Source organism: Lissotriton vulgaris, chromosome 3_1 (assembly GCF_964263255.1).
Source record: "Lissotriton vulgaris chromosome 3_1, aLisVul1.2, whole genome shotgun sequence".
Classification (NCBI taxonomy): Eukaryota; Metazoa; Chordata; class Amphibia; order Caudata; family Salamandridae; genus Lissotriton; species Lissotriton vulgaris.
In genome coordinates this window covers 1,722,158,740-1,722,174,268 of record NC_141689.1, presented here as the reverse complement: position 1 = coordinate 1,722,174,268, position 15,529 = coordinate 1,722,158,740, and the positions used below count along the sequence as shown (strand labels likewise).

The 15,529-nt window shown below is 45.1% G+C and overlaps 1 protein-coding gene across 1 annotated transcript in view; it reads left to right on the top strand.

Annotated features, from left to right (window-relative positions):
- The first annotated feature begins 2,846 nt into the window (after positions 1 to 2,846).
- LOC147728368 (bifunctional heparan sulfate N-deacetylase/N-sulfotransferase 3) overlaps positions 2,847 to 15,529 on the top strand; it is a 554,824-nt gene continuing 542,141 nt past the window's right edge. Inside the window, exon 1 of the mRNA XM_086963275.1 lies at positions 2,847 to 3,110. The gene's annotated coding sequence lies outside the window, so the exon portion shown is untranslated. The remainder of the gene's footprint in view (positions 3,111 to 15,529) is intronic.

Genomic DNA, 15,529 nt, shown 5'->3' with positions numbered 1-15,529 from the left:
TATTTATTTTTTATTTCATTTTACCCATCCAGTTATATTTTGACTCCCCACCACCCCACTGCTCTTACATATGCTGGCTATGCCTGGTGACTTCTTTCTGCAAAAGAGAGTCCCTTTCTCCTTCCATAGAAGGCTAATCTATGCCAGATTTCTACCTCCCTCAAGGTCTGCATTTTGCAGACCGGAACTATACTGATTTCTTGATCGAGACGGTCATTGTTTTTATTGTTTTTAGACCTAAGGTATTCTACCAGGTCACAAAACGGGGATTCACACTAGTACACGGCATCCACCCACTATTTTCACAGGGTGGTCGCCGTCCACCCTGCAAGAAGCTGGACTCCACTAAAATATGCTGAACTTGTCCCGGTGTTATTTCCAGGAAGTGGGACGCATTCAGCAGCGCCTGCACATTGTCTACTTTCTTTCAGAGCAGCAACTTGCAGGCAGCCGAGGGGGCTTTCGTATTTCAGACTCCAGCTGGGCCCATAACAAACGGTGAATTTAAGGGGCCATCAGGCCACCTTTTGTTCTACTAGCCTGACTGGGAGATATCTGAGCATCACTCCTAGATGCAAGGGTGGGGGAGCAAAGGCTCGCAGCTTGTTATCTCTTCACAAATACTTAAGAGACGAGTGCTTTTTGCTTTCTTTAATCCCTGTATGTAAGGGATATGCATGCATTGTAGGAATGTCAAATGTGCTGGTCTGTCCCAGTATTTACACAAATAACATTTTAAATAGAATTATTATATTTTTATAGCATTAAGATATTTAAAAATGTGGACTTTGCAACCAATTAAGCAGAATAGATTTACTGCCACATTTCTCATTGTTGCCATTTTCTTTCGTGTAGTGTTTTTACAAAATAAATGTATAGGTTGAGGCTCATATTTTGCATTGGGGATGCGTCAATTTTTTGGCAAAAGCCCGATGTGAAATCTAATTTGTTAAATCTCTTAATGAGCTCAAAAGTACTCCTGATAGACCTGCGAAACATATGTGTGAGGTGTTAAGAACTGATGTCACTTCTTGTGATGTCACTTCCAGTGATGACACTTTCCGTGACTCTGCACCAGGATGTCACGCTGAGACAGAGGCACAACTAGAGCCACATTCTGGGGGGCTACTAAAAATTTTGGGGAGGAATAATTCTTCTAGCGATAGTCAGAGTGGAGATGCAGAGGCTCTAAGAAGGGGTAAAAAAATAAAAGCCTTGTTAGCATGTAAATGTTATTTTAAAGACCTGCGAAGTACTCAGGTGCCACTGTGAGTGTGCCCGGGAAGCTGTCATAACACTGGGCGCCGCACACGACGAGAGGGGGGTGAAGCCCTTTCAGCCCAATGAGCCTTGCGCGCCTGCACTGAGATGTCATGTGCAATGATGTCAGTTGCATACTGCCTAACTTGGTTAGTCGCTCCACTTCTTTTTTTAGGATTTGTGCCATGCGTTCTACATTTCTACTACTTCAAATTTCAATGCTTGATGCCTTAGAATTAAGACAAGTCCAGTGGCGAGCGCCAAAGACTACACAACTCTCGGTTCATCCCGGGACAAGCACAAAGCCGAATTAGAAAGGGTTGAGCAAGTCTTACATATAAAGTGCTGCTTTTCATTTTTTATCTACAGAAGGTTTTTGTGTGTTTTCAAATAGGTTTAATGAACTGATGTCAACTTTAAGAGAGACTATTTATTACATTGTCCTGAAGAAGGTGGTTGAATAATTGTTTAAGTACCACCGTAACATGTCGACGCCCTGTTGGTTGAGAGTTATACTCAAGGAACCGTCGGGGTGTCACATAACTATTGAATGGCGGACATCCTTTCTCATGAATGATTGATTCCTATTGGGATAACCGGTTTTATGATGTTTTTAACGTTTCACATGTTTGTTGTCTCTCAAATAATTTTTACATATAGTATATGTGTGTAATACGATTGTATGTAAATACAGTTGTGACACTGTATTGAACTAAAAAAATCATAAAACAATCTTTTTTAATGTGTTTTATGAGTATCAATAAAATCGATTTTTTTTTAAGGAATAGATATATGTGCGGTTGGATATCACGACAATTGTTTCTCAGGGTTCACATATTTGAGGAATGTGTAAGACTGATAGACACATATGGATGGTTTGAGTGGACGCTTGAAGTAGTTGGTTTCTTTATATTTATTCCAAGAGAATTTCTGCTTGACTTAACTTGAGCGGTTCTCTGCCTGAACAGTGTAAAAATCGTAGACTTTTCACCAAGTGGTACCCTACCACTAGTCAATCTTCTCTGAGCAGGGAGAGCGTCAAAAACAATGTGTATTTATCTCTTTTTCTCAAGACAAGTCAAGATACAAAAGTGAAAACAGTGATATGTTCACACAAAAAAATGAGAATGTTTATAGATGTGAATAATTCTCCTCCTGCGCAACACGTTATTCGGGTACTTCTTTTCATGGAAATGCGTCTGTTTCTGTGTGTTTGGGCTGAAACACTTGCCGTGCTCCGCCTCAAGTACAATGACCGACACCTGAGAGGGGAAACGCGAGCAGACAGACACAACATGCGCGACTTCAGTGCAGACCACCGGCCCGCCTGGGACAAGCAGAGAAGCAGCAGACACCCGTGCGGACTCAGAGGAAACCATTGGACGAGGGCCGGGCTCTGCTGGCCAATTACCGCCCTCTCTGGCTGCGCTTCCTCCCATCCCATCAGGGCTGGGGCGGAGCGGGGGCAGGAGGCGGAGGAGGCTCCGGCGGCTGAAGCTTCCTCCGTCGCTCCCGCTGCTATAAGCGCCGCTCAGCCCGCCCTGCAGCAGCTCTGCTGGCACCAAGGACAGCGACTCGGCCGCGCGCTGCTCCCCGCGGCTGGAGCTGCCCGCCCGGACCTGCTGCCCCCTTCTTCTCACCGCTTCTTCCCTCCAGTGCCCGGGGCTTGGTTTGGGAGATTTGACACTGCCGGGAGCTAGGAGCTACCCCTGGTTTCAGGAGTTTAGTTGGTCTGGTGAAAGTTTCTGCTTCTTCTGGGATTCAGACTGGCTCCATCGCCCTGCCGAGGGCCAGCAAGGACCTGCAACAAGAGGGTCGGCTAATATGTGGATGCAGCGCGTCACCCTAAGGTACCCTGCTGTGCCAGTCTGATTAATCTATGGGTTACTTCTGGGGAGGGACAGAGAGGGGTAGATGACAAATCTTTAGACAAGTCTGAATCACGTTTTACTCTGTATGTTATGTTTACCGAAACACACACCCACCGGCCCCTCCCCCTCCAGAGTGCAAGTTAAACCCTGAGAAATTGGTTCAAAACTTACACCTAACATGCCAGCGTCCCTCCACATATGATTAATTTCCTCACCTGTCCAGAGCGCTTTGCCACCCTTGAAAAATACGCGTTCGTTCCCTTTTTTAGTTTTTAAGCTTTGGGTTCCGTCTTCTTGGTAATTGCTCACAATAATGACTGGCATCCGCGCCTATTGTCACTGCAGACAAGTTTCCAACTCTCCCTCGGCGCGGCCACGCGTGGTAAGGCCAGCGCCGCCAGTCAGCTTCATGCAGGGGAGGATGGGTTTGTTTGATAGGCTTCTATTAACAATGCACGTCCATGCACCGTGGGCAGTGGTGATGTGGAAACGGGCAGGAGGGCGAGTAGGACTCATGCTGTCGACGGCATGCCAGATGCATCAGAGTTTTCCCAATTCCGTATCTATGATAAAATGCTTTAGTACATTTCCATTTAAACACACTGATTGATCTTGCGCAAATTGCTCAGTTCAATTAATCAGTCTCCTGTTCAAAAATTGAGTTTAGGAGCAGGTAGCAGGTGTTTACTGTTATATAAAGTGCTATATGTAATTAGCACAGCATTCTCAAAAGAGTCCACCAATACAATCTGTACGGGTATTTTATCATGTATGAACGACTTAATGCATTATTTACATGCCGTGGTCCTTATTTGGGTGTGAGCGACTTGTTAGCTGGTAACCCTGTGCATAAGGGAGTAATGCACCCTGAAATAAAGTCCCCGTGCCTTGTATAACGTTCACATTTTGTGCAACCAGAAAATGTACGCAAGGGGTACATGAGCATCACGTACTAAAGATGGACTAATTGGGTAATTACTGTTTCTGCCTTGCAATTTAACTGTCATCGAAGAAAAAACCCTATCTGTTGAAGGTCTGGCTCGCACATTTTGACTTACCGCACAAAGTGCACATCGCGGCCCCATTAACACAACCCTGATCTGTAACATTGAATTTATTAGCTGAAGCAGTTGCTGGCCGCTCCGCGCTTACGGCCCAATCTATTCAGGTTTCTGCTTACAGTGTGTGGCACTGCTGACCTCTGGTGGCCATACGAACCACAGCACCTTTGGTGCCAATTAAGGGTTGAGCCTGGTAAAGCAGCGTGTACTCCTTATGCTGTAAGTCCTATAGCTGTCCTAGGACAGAAATAAGCAGCGTGACGTTATGCAGTCCTTTTTAGCGACCGATTTTAAGCAGGAGCCAAGGACGGTTTTAACGTGAGTGTGGATGCTGTGCTTGGCGTTTGTTAGCCTTTCTGTCGCTCTTAAAAATCGAAAGATACATAACCCCAATCAAATAGCTGTTGCCATGAACATTTTTGAGTTTTATGAATGGCAGCTTACCCGAAGAGACCATGATGATTTCTTGCTTGCATTTTCATGCTATTTTTATTCTGTCTACTTCTTTATATGCATACAAATACTCATGTGTCACTACAGAACAAAATCAAATTTGCGTTTATTACCACAGTACAGCAAAGCTGGCGTGAGAAAAACAGTTTTTTCCTGCTTCCTAGCTTGCATGTGGAAATTATTCCAGGTAGGGAAACAACTGTCATACTAGTCCCATATCGCTTCGTTGTGATTTCACCTTGCTGCACAAATTTGATACCTTGTGTCCGGATTTCGGTAAAGTATATTTTGTTATACAAATGCCCAAGAAAAAATACCATGTCATGAATGATTGCAGATGCTCAGAGTATCTCATATGCTCCTTATTACGGTTGTTGGGGGGGGGGGGGGTCCTAACTCTCTTGAGCCTTCGCCCTTGCGAGTCATGGCCCCTCCCCACCCTCAACAAGGTCTTCTCTTCTTTTGAAGTCTGTGGCATGTGTGCAGTCAGGGGGGCATCGCAGGTCCTCTCTTCACTGCAGGCAGGGATCACTTATGGCGGTCACAGGGACATGCTGTGAACTGTGGGCACCCCTTAAGATGAATACTCACACCAGAGCTCCCTCTGAGACACCCAAAATAGACTGAGGCATAATGATGTATGTGGAGATGAGTGATATTGATATAAATATAGCTGTGGGTGTGTTTTTGTTGCTGCTTATGTTATCCCCGAGCAGTCCCTGTTTTTCTTTCGTGGTGCCAAGCTACCTGCTCAATTGACCCTTTCAGATCCCTGCATGGTTGTTGTTGAGCTCTCGACATGTCACACTGCTTGAGAGAGTCGAGATATGTCAAGTACAGCTTTAGAAAGCAGACTAGGGTTGCCACCTGGCCGATTTTCTACTGGCACCACCGGTATTTTATGTCCCAGGTGGTACAAAAAATTAGCAAAACCACCTAAAGCAGCTATTTTAGCCCTTATATGTACCTAATTCAAAAAGCAAATATAAATGGATAACACTTTTCAACAGACTCTAGAGCTGCAAAGATTCCTGACTATTAAATATAGTAAAAGCAGAGGGAAAAGTAATTGTACAATTATATTCATAGTTCTATTTAGTGTTATGTCCATGCATGTGCAAAACATCAACAAATAGCATGTGTTTTCTTTTAGAAAGGTTGCAACGCTTCCTCAGATTGACAATTAATGTAAACAAAGTGAAAACGCATCACAATGTTTGGCTATCCTCATGAACCCTTCTGCTGACTGGGAGGGCCAAAGGTCATGTTTGGGTGGGCCTGGCCCAATGGCCCGCCCGCCAGAACCGGCCTGGTATGCTCACAGCCTCGTTGTTAAAGACTTGTCTGTGTCACAGTAGCTGGGAATTCGGTAACAGTCTTGGAAAGGACGTTCACGAGCAATAGTGTGAAAATATGTAGGTGAAATGGGCAAAGAAAGGGCAGAGTGGCAGACAAGAGGGGGAGGGAAAATTAATGGATCAATCAACGAAGGGAAAAGAAAGGGGGAAAAAGGAGGACGGAAGGTAGGAGTGAGAGAGAGAGGTAGGACGGGGAAGAGAGGAGGAGAAGAAGCAACGAAACAAGAAATGAGCGTGGGAGGGGTAAAGAAAACAGGAAAGGAATAGCAAGGGTAAGATAGGAGAAAGGACATGAAAGAAGGAAGAGAGGAAAAAAAGCAAAGGTTGCCAGTAAACCAACAAGAAAAGTAAGAAGATTAGAATGTAAATGTAATGTAAATTGATACTACTCACCCGCAAGGGTCTCAAGGCGCTTGTACGAATACCGCTGTGGAACCCGTCCTGGCTTACCCTGTGAGGCGTCCACTCCTGGGCACCGCCAAGGTGGAGGCCAGGCATCCTTAGCATTGTGGGGGCCGTTGTGGAGATTTAGCAAGCTATTGCCCAGAGTTGCACTCTATGATTAGAATAGGCACCGTGGCGAGAATTATCAAGCCCGTGGAATTTTGAGCCCAAGACCCGCCGAGGCAGGGAATTGAACCCTGGTCCCGGGCTAGACCTCTGCTTCAGGGTCTGCTGCTCTAACCATTGAGCCACACTTCTCCACTAGAAGAAATTAACTTACAAATGTGCAAGTATAGGAAGAAGAGAAGGAATGAATGAAAGAACAAAGGAAATGAGAAAAAAATGAAATAACGAAGGAAGAATTTGAACATTACTTTATTCAGAAATTGATCATATATATGATCGTGAGGCCCACTGCATTATCTATTCTCTGTTCACTTTTGAGTACATGTACCTGCACTCCTTTGCCATTAATTGCCATAGGGTTCTGTTGTTGTCTATTGCCATGCCCCTTCAGGTCTGGATTGACAACGCAACTGTCTGAATTAATTTTTGCTACCGATTCTTTAAAGTATACAGTAAGCTTTGGCTGGACTCACAGGAGCAAAACTCTCTTATCTCATGCTTTGGGGTGTTTAGTATATAATTCTGACCTCTATGATGTGTTTCCATTGAATTGCATGAGGGACTGTTTACATCTGAAAAAGTGCACCCAATCGTCATCACACTGTTTATCACACTCGTTCTGTATCTTCTTTATGTATTTTATATATAAATCAATCCTCCCTTGCTTCTACTCCCCACCTCCAAGAGCATGGGCAGAGCCAGTACGTCTCACTTTAATGTGCTAAACAACATTTTTGCAGGCAGCTCACTCAGACAACACTTCTACATGACTGTAATTTCATGCACTACTACATTAAAGTGAACCCTCTTGCCTTTGCCTGTGCTTGTTTCTTTAAGAGGTTCACCAGCCGCATCAACATGAGCAGTACAACTCCAAAAATTATTTAGCATAGTCCGGCACCAGTTATCCTCCAGCTGCACCTTTGTTTTTCGAGTGTGTTGCTCAATTTGATTTTTTATTTGCAGCAAAATAAAGTTGTGTGGGTTTGTGAAATGGTTGCCACAGACATGCTGGCTGTGACGAGCAGCAGTAGGTGAAGGGTCACGTTCGACGATAAGACTAGCGACGGTTTCTGCCTGTCTGGGGTCAACCCCTGGGCTTCCACCTTTACCAGTCGGTGGCATCACCACGAGTAAATGATTTATATTCTGTGTGCTTGAGGGCTCTGGGCTGCTAACACTAGGTGTGCCCAGGAGCGCTTAGGGTCACGGTGTAAACTCTAGAAATAGCTTCCTCGGTGATTTGTGAAGGGCGCCCACGTGGGCTGATTTGTGCACCATAATACGTGAAAAGATGGCAGGCATGGATATTATTTGATGCGCATAGTTATCGAGTCGCCCCGGAATGGCACATACCTAGCTGGACGGAAACAGTAGTTTTTGTGCAAAGGATGGCATCAACTCCTCCCGTATAAGTACATATCTTAAGTTTAATTGCATTAATGCACACCATATATATGCATGCATATAATAAGAGTGCATTCATATAAATATACAGATCTACATGCTTTCGCAAATATAGGCATACAGACGTTCATATATGCAGTCTTGCAAGTATACCGTACACTGTGCCTACATACATACGTTAATGCTTCAGACATGCACCCTTACTTGCGTATATAAGTATATATACATATATTTATATATATATACACGCACATATACACATATCCATAGCTACATGCGAACACACGTTCACTGCTTTGTCACTCAAATGTTCCTTTGCAGTGGATGATTATTCCCGTAGGTTGCGGCACCTGAGTGACTGATCATATTAACAAGCGCTCCGCAATTATGATGTTGAAGCAGGAGTCCGCTGGATGGGAGAAGTGTGCACTGCACAGTATCTTGTGGAAGACATTTGATGCCTTTCACAACCTTCTGCCTTTCCTCCTCGGTTGCCACAACTCTTGCGGCAGGTTGCACAAATGGCGGCCATGTTGTTTTGGTGCAGAATACCACAGCGTGGGACCAGAAGATGATCTGTGTGTACAAAGCTGCAATTGCCCATGACAAGGTGTAGTTACACTGGTCTTAGCACGCAGTGAAGGTTGACAGCAGAAGATCTTTATTTGAAGTTAACATCTACAGGAAGTAACGTCCTATCCATGCAGCGCAAACAGCAACTGACATGTGGGAGTTCTATTACAGGTCAGACAGTATGAACACGCTAGAATAAGGAATCTTGGCGCACACAATGTAATAAAGAACATGCTGGTCATGGTTTCAAAGTAGAACATAACAAGCTGGTTATTACACACCTTTCCCCTTTACATGAAGCAAATGAAAGAAACATAAGAACAGGAGCACTAGTGTAAAACAAAGTCACAAAACAACGCTGGAATCTTCTTAGTGCGAAGACTTCTGTGCAACACAGGCACACTCTTGGATAATTCTTCTGGAAAGAAAGACAGTTAATACGCAAAGGAGCAATCCTACTCAAGTTCCAAATTCGCCCATCATTTAATTTCACAGAATTTTGAAAAAGTTTTGTAACCACAAACGGTGAGGAAAACCTGGAAACACCCCAGACTTCTGGGGCAAGCAAACTCTCACCTTGTCACCCACCCGCACGTGTGTGGGTGAAACAGCATGCTTGGCATCAAAGTAACCCTTTCTTTTGAAAGCCTTCAATTTTTGTGATTCTTGCCAAGGCACTGTACCAGAAATCACACCTGAATCTGTACTTGAACACTTGTCCCTCATCCAAGATTGTAACATGTGAGTGTTTGGACTATGTCCCCTTAACAGTTCAAAGGGAACCTTATTCATGGTGGAGTGAGGCGTGAGACAGTAAACCATTACGCCCTCCACAATTTCTGATTTCCAATCTTTGCCTTGGACCTTAGCCAGTTGGATGGACTCTTTGAGGACTCGATTGAACCTCTCCATCATCCCGTTAATTTCGGGATGATAGAGAGCACAACATGTGTGCCTAATACCTCTTTTCAACAAATACCCCTCCAGCTCTCTTGAGACCAGCTGAACCCCATTGTCCGTCAACAGACAGTCAGGGAGTCCCTCTCTGGAGATGACATTGTCCAGGAACTTGACCACATCCTTAGTTTCAGGGCTTCGTGTAATCTTGATCTCCGGCCATCTATAAAACATGTCTGGAATGGAATGAGCCGTAATGTCGAAACTTTGGAGTGACGGGGTACCACTCAAGGCATTTTTAAGATCATCAAATTCTACCTGGCACTGGGCCGACCATAAAAACTTAACACCTTTCTTTAAAAGTGACCTTATTTATTTATTTATTTATGTGTTTTTATATAGCGCAGACTTTAGTCGAAGGTGTCAGAGCGCTTCACAATAGGAACGGTAATAATACATGAGGAGAAAATTACAGGTGAACAAATTACAAAAGCAAACGTTAAATTACATGAGGCAACAGTGACAATTGTGAGCAAACAAAATACAAGAGGTAGCAAACGGTGCATTACAGGAAGAATAAAATAAGTGACATGTGTGCAAGTTACAAAAGTGTACAAAGTACCAGTAGAGGTATAATACTGCAATAAATGGCAGACACTCAAACACAAAAACAAACGTTACGTAGGCAATGGTGGCACTTGTGCAAGTATCTAAAGCAAACAATATGTAAAAGGTAGCAAACAGTGTGTTAGAAGAGAAAAGTGATGTGTGCATGTTACAAAAAAGTACCAAACAAAGGTAGAAGGATAATACTACAATAAATGGCATACACTCAAACCACAAGAACACACTGGGAAGGCACTTCCATAGTCATGGAGAATAGAATTTCTATAATGGAAGGTCTTCCTTCAGATAATAGAGAGGGCGTGAATTAAATTTGGAAGTGTCTTTGAAGGAGGAGATCTTTGAGGTCAGTTTTGAAGGCCTGGGAGGAGGTGGTGGTCCGGAGCTGAACCGGAAGTGAGTTCCAGATTCTCACTGCGTTGCCTGAAAAGGATTAGGCCATCGATCTTTCCTTCTTGAAAGTGGGCGGTTTGAGCAGTACATTGTCTACATTACGTGATGGTCTAGAGCCTCCAGAGAGTTTCAGTTTATTCGCCAGGTAGCGAGGAGAGTTCAAGTGCAAGGCTTTGTGGGTGATACAGGCAGTCTTGTAGATAGCTCTAGCCTCGATGGAAAGCCAGCGGAGGGTGGGTAGCATGGTGTGATGTGGTCGCTTCTTTTGGCCCCATAAATGAAACGGGCTGCTGAATGCAGAACAGATTTAAGGGGGGACAGGTGGGATTTGGGGAGGCCAGTAAGAAGAAAATTGCAGTAGTCCAGTCTGGGGAGGACCAGCGATTGGACGAGGGTTTTAAGGTCTTGCTCCGGGAAGAAGTGACAAATTCCCCAAAGTTGGGATCGAGCAGTCTTTGCAATGGAATTGATGTGGGAGATTAGATTGAGTTTTTTGTCGAGTATGACACCAAGGGATTTTGCGCTGTTGACAATGATGGGTTTATTGTTAAGTAGATTCATCTGATCCATCCATGATTGAACCGGGGGAAGAGAAAGTGAGGAGGAGTGGAGGTGGAATTCAGTTTTGGAGGGATTCAGAATCAGTTGATGAGTTGACATCCAGTTTTGAATGGAGTCGAGAGTAGAGCTTAGGATGGCGAGATCGTGAGTGGAGGCAACCTTGAGGTAGATTTGAGTGTCATCTGCATAGAGATGATAGTGGATCCCGGATTTACTTAGGAGATTTCCCAGTGGTTCTAAATAGAGATTAAACAATGTGGGTGCAAGTATAGGGCCTTGAGGAACACCTTGACCTACCGCCAAAGGAGATGAAAGGCTGTTCGCTATTTTGATCATTTGGGATCTATCAGAGAGGAAGGAAGCAAACCATTTAAGCACAGTGCCCTCCATGCCCATTCTCTGTTGAAGAGTGTTGAGGAGAGTGTTGTGATTGACAGTGTCAAAGGCATCAGAAAGGTCAAGGAGAATTAGAAGACAAGACCCCCCTGAATCGAGTATCCGCAGAGCGTCATCAAGCACTTGCAGCAGGGCTGTTTCAGTGCTGCAGTTTTGGATGAAGCCGAACTGACAATTGTCAAGAAGATCATTGTCCTTGATATGACGAGAGAGTTGTTTCACTACACATCTTTCTGTGATATTCGCAAGAAAGGGTAGGTTAGTGATGGGGCGGAAGTTGTTGAGGTCATTCTCATCAGCAGTGGGTTTGTTAAGCAGAGGGGTGACCTGCCTAGTTTTGAAGGAGACAGGAAGGGAGCCTTGACAGAGGGAGAGGTTGACCAGAGTGGTCCAATAGGAAAGAGAATGGGAATAGAACTCAATGGCAATGGCACTAGGGATGGGGTCAAGAGAATGGTTGGAGGTCTTTGTTTTGAGGATTCGTTTGAGGAGGGCATCTTCAGAGATGAAGTAAAAGTTCTGACAAATGGTTAAGGATTTGCGCTCCTCTGGATGGGTAGGATGAGCGCCTGACCCACAAGTGATTTCACTTTTTCGTTAATATAGTGAAATTTGCTGCTTTCTTTGTCGAATCATCCAACTTGGAGGTTGGGAGAGAGCAGTTAGGATTCTTGATGAGATTGAATAGATTTTTGGGTCTATTTTTGGCTGAGTCAAGGAGGGTTCTGAAGTGCGACGCTTTCCCAAGGAAGATGTGCTTGTGGTACTTGTATCTTGCTGAACGAAGCGTGGCCAAATTATCGGTGGAGGGCGCTTGCCTCTATTGTTTCTCCAGGAATCTTAGGTGCTTCCTTTCTTCTTAGAGGGATTTGTTGAACCAAGGTGCTGAGGGAGTGGGCCTTTTCTTTTTAATTTGGAGAGGAGCAACGTTATTGATTTTGACTGCAAGGACTGTGAGGCATTGGGAGGTGAGTTCGTCAACATCTAGGTTCGGGTCTAGCCTTGGAAGTGATAGCAAAGCTGATTCACAGAGGGAACCGAGGTCAATATTTTTAGCGTCACGGAACCAGTAGGTAGCCCTCTTAGGTTGGCCAAGAGTTATAGAGTGTGATAGGTGAAGAGAGAATAGGAGGAGGAGGTGGTCAGACCAGTCTACATGAATAGGGGAAGCGATAGAAAGCATGACTGCTTTAGAAATAACAAGGTCCAGGATTGAGCTCTTAGAGTGTGGTGTATTGATTCTGTGCAGTGTTGGATAAGATCGTTTGCAGAGAGGAAGGAGGCCAGTAAATTTGCAGAAGAGTGTTGCGGTAAGCCCCAGTGTAGATTTAAGTCACCCACGAAGGTCTGATTGCCACTTTACGAGTATTGGTCGCTGATGAGGTCAGTGAGTTCCTCAATAAATGAAGGATCACTACAAGGCGGGCGGTAGGTGGCATTGAATCTGAGGGGTGAGCAGTGGTATAATTGAAGCTCATGAGATAGGCATTCAGAAGTGCGGAAGGAGCTGATAGGAAAAGCCTCAAGTTGAAGGGAGTTTCTAAAGATGACTGCAACACCTCCCCCAAATTTGTCAATTCTGTCATTCCTAAATATGGAATAGCCCGTGGGTAATAGGAGATCAAACATAGAGTGAGAGGTATCATTGAACCAGGTCTCTGTGAGGAAGAGCATGTCAATATTGTGAAGGGTGATGGTATCAGAGATTTCAAGTTTGTGTTTTATTGCAGATCTGCAGTTGTGGAGCAGACAGCGTAGCTCTGTCAAGACTGTTTTGGTGACGGGGCACTTGGGCTCTGAAGTATGATAGGGATATTGTACTTATAGGGGGTGCTCGGGAGGGTTTAGGTGGATGCTTGGTTCTGACAGAGGAGATGGTTGGAATAGTGTAGATAGTAGGTTTACTATGAGATGCAAGTTGAAGAGGATGGTGGTCAAGGGCTTGTGTGATTTAACGAAGTTTGCAGACGACAGGTTGAGCTTGGCTATAATGAGGTGAGGGGCGGGGGGGCATCTCGTGGGAAGGTGAGGGTTTTCCAAAGGCGTAGAGGTGTATGGAAAAGTGGAAATCTTGGAGCTAAAATGTGAAATGGCAGCTACAAGCTGGGAGATCGAGGTGATAAGAGACCCTAGCTTATTTTCCAGAGAGAGTAAGGCAGAGCACGGAAGGTTGGGTGGCTCGATGGAAACAGGAGGGGGTGGAATTGGTGGTGGAAGGCAGGGAGAGGTGGGGGGACAGGAGGAGAGTTGGGGTATAGGGTTTAACAGTGGGGAAAGGTGGAGGTTGAGAGCGGGAGTTGGTGTATCAGAGGTGAAGGGAGAGTTGTCTTTGTTGGCGTTGCAGGAAGGAAAGGAATTAAGGACATATTTAGGGGAAGATGGGTACAGATCAAGGCGGTAGGGTAGAAGGAGAGGGGAGGACTGTGTGGATTCATAGGAATGTAGGAGGTTTGGGAGGAAAAGAGGGGAGGTGGTTGGAGAGGTCCTGTCAGCTAGGAGAGGTGGCTGTGAGGGAATGGACATCTGGCAGAGTGAGGGGGATTTGGAGAAAAGGAAGATGAAGAATGGAAGTGGTTCTGCTGGGCCCGAGGGAACGAAATTGAAAGGGTTACCAAGGGGGGAAAGGGGGAAGCACAGCATTGCTGGAGGAGTGGGGGAAGGAGAGAAATGCAATGGGTTTGTGGAGAAATCGGGGTAAATAGCGAGGGGAGGAGGGGGTAGAGAAGAGGGGGAGAGGTAGAAATAAGGGGAGCGTAAGGAAAGTTAACTGGGGAGACGGTTGTAGGAGAGGTGGACTAAAAAGAGGGGTAATAGGTATGAATAGGGGGGAGGAGATGAGATTGGAGTACCGGGATGGGGCATATTGGACGAGGCGCATATTACCTAGAGGTAAGGCTGAAGTGAAGAAGGGAGGGCATACTGTGAGGGGGAGGAATAGGAGAGGAGGGCACAGGGGAGGGGGAGGGAAGAGGGCAGACCTGTGCTTCTCAAGGGGGCAGCCTATTTGAGTGTACGGGGTCAGGGGAGGAGAAAGGGAGTAATGGGTGGAGCTAGATGAAGAGTCAGGGGATAACCCGGTTGCAGAGGAGGGGAGTAGGGAGGGGATGAGGTGGTCACAGAGAGAGAGACAGGTGTCTTTGCCTTGGATCATGACAGTACCATTGCTATAGAGTGAGGTAGTGAGGGAGCTGTTGAAACACGCAGAGGGGAAATTTTTAGTTGTTTCCCATGAGGGATAGAGGAGAAGGAGGTGAAGTTAAGGGAATTTTATAAGCTGGTGAACCAAGAGGGGATGTCGTTAGTGAAGAAAATGAAATCATTTATGAGCCTCCCAAAATGACCATTGTAAAATTGATCAACAAAAAGGGAATCAGGGAAACGTTCAATAGTGTTTTGCTTCAATCGTTATACTGAAGCTTTAGTCTGGTCGGGAGGATAAATGATTTTGTAGCAATTAATTCCAGCCTTAACTCGAGTGGTGGCCAAGTTTGGAAAATGAGGAGGAGGAGGATGGGGGGGGATATGAGAAGGGTGTTACTAGGAAAGCGGTGTTAAGGAGAAATATAAGGACATAAAGGGGGCACATATTCCAGACATCGGGTGACGATATCAGAGCTAATGTGCCGTCCAGGAAGTGAGGTGATTAGGAACAGGTTGTTACTTCAGAGCAGGAGAAGATGGGGGACTGGGGAGTCTCTGTGATTCCGCTGGTATTTGTTGGGCCCTTCATCTAGGCATTTATGATGATCTGGCACTAGATCATTTTTACAAGAGAATTGTTTACATATGACAGGGTCAACTGGACCACTGTCAGAACCATCACAAAGCAAATTTAGTAAAACAGATCATACACGAACACCCAGTAACCACTGGTGATCACTGTACTTAGCATCAGCCTGTAACAAAAACCACATTCAGCACCAACCGCATTGTACACCCATAATCTCAACAGACTAAAATTGGACCCTAATCTCCTGAGAATCACTAACATTAGGGGCATAAAGCACAGGGTGGAATAAAATCTCACTAGCATAACCCAAATATGCAAGACAACCTCATCATCATCAAACCACCTTTAGAGTTACTCAGAACAGGGTGCATAAAT